The sequence below is a fragment of the Bison bison genome, unplaced genomic scaffold, assembly GCF_000754665.1.
Source record: "Bison bison bison isolate TAMUID 2011002044 unplaced genomic scaffold, Bison_UMD1.0 scf7180017864043, whole genome shotgun sequence".
NCBI classification, from domain to species: domain Eukaryota; kingdom Metazoa; phylum Chordata; class Mammalia; order Artiodactyla; family Bovidae; genus Bison; species Bison bison.
The window spans coordinates 2,068,771-2,070,311 of NW_011494615.1; the positions used below are offsets into that span (position 1 = coordinate 2,068,771).

A 1,541-nucleotide genomic window follows, 5' to 3' on the forward strand; every position below is an offset into this window, starting at 1 on the left:
ATGTGCAGTTGCTACCAATCCCCATCTCCAGGGTGGAAGCCTGGCCAAAGATCTTGCATGTGCAGGTGTGGGGAGGGGGCTATTTTACTTTAGCATTATCCACCATGGTGGACTTCAGAGCTCCTCCGTCTGCAAAGAGCCAAAAATATCTCTCCAGAGATGCCGTGAATACCTTTCATAAGTTGCCTTTTGAGGGGGCTTTCAACAAAATTCTCCTCAAAATTGAAACCACTGACCGGGATTCAACTAAGCACCCCAGAATGCAGCAGATTTTTGAGTTCTTGAGAGCATCATAGTACAGAGGAGGAACTGTGGAGCCAGCCTGCCTGGTGTAACTCCTGACTCCTCCACTTCCTAGCAAGTGCTGGCTAAATTCCCTGCCTTCTCTTTCCCTAGTTTCTACATCTGTCAAATGGGTGCAATATATCTGCCTTATGGAGTTATAAGGAGAACTGAGTGCTCAGCACAGTAACTGAGTACAGAATAAGCTCTCTTGAGACTTCCCTGGCGGTCCAGCGGTTGGGACTTTGCCTTCCAGTGCAGAGGATGCCAGTTGGATCCCTGGCTGGGGGCTTGGATGCCACATGTCTCATGGCCAAAAAAGTCAGGATGTGGAAGAGAGGCAATACTATAACAAATTCAATAAATGCTTTAAAAAAATGATCCACATTAAAAAAAAATCTTAAAAAAAATGATACAAATAAACGTATATAACAGAAAGAGACTCACAGACTTAGAGAAGGAACTTACGCTTGCATGTACACACTGCTTTATTTAAAATGGACAACCAACAATGATCTACTGTACAGCACATGGAACTCTGCTCAGTGTTATGTGGCCTCTGGATGTGAGGGGACTTTGGGGGAGAATGAACACGCGTATATGCATGGCAGAGTCCCTTCACTGTCCACCTGAAACTATCACATTGTTAACTGGCTATACACCAATACAAAAAAAAAAGTTTAAAAATCTTTAAAGAAAGAATAGGCTCTCAATAATGCTTCCCTGGTGGTTCAGATGGTAAGGCATCTGTCTACCATGCGGGAGACCGGGTTTGATCCCTGGGTTGGGAAGATCCTCTGGAGAAGGCAATGGCACCCCACTCCAGTACTCTTGCCTGGAAAATCCCATGGATGGAGGAGCATAGTAGGCTGTAGTGGATGGGGTCACAAAGAGTCGGACGCGACTGAGCGACTTCACTTTCACTTTCAATGCTAGCTCTTATACAGAAAAATAATTTCCCTTTTGCACAGGCTTATTTTGGTGGTGCTTGTGGGATCTGTTTGCAGAGGCAGTGATTCAAGGCCCAGCCTCTGAAGAAGCTGAGAGCCTCCATGGCAACAGATGAGCCTTTTCTCTGGGTTCTGGCAGGGCCACTGATTTCAAGTCACAGCCATGCAGCAAACAAGGAGTCAGGACGATGGCTGGAGTGCCTTGCTCTACCCAAACAGTGCACAGGGGACCTTGCCAAGCAGCACAGATGCCGCCTCTCAGATTGCCTGGGTTTTTCTCACAGTTGTCGCTTTGCCTGGCAAGGGGGG

The 1,541-nt window shown here is 46.9% G+C and overlaps 1 protein-coding gene across 2 annotated transcripts in view; it reads right to left on the bottom strand.

Annotated features, from left to right (window-relative positions):
• Nucleotides 1–1,541, bottom strand: part of MYRIP (myosin VIIA and Rab interacting protein) — a 226,972-nt gene that overhangs the window by 95,324 nt on the left and 130,107 nt on the right. The gene's annotated exons all lie outside the window — the stretch shown is intronic.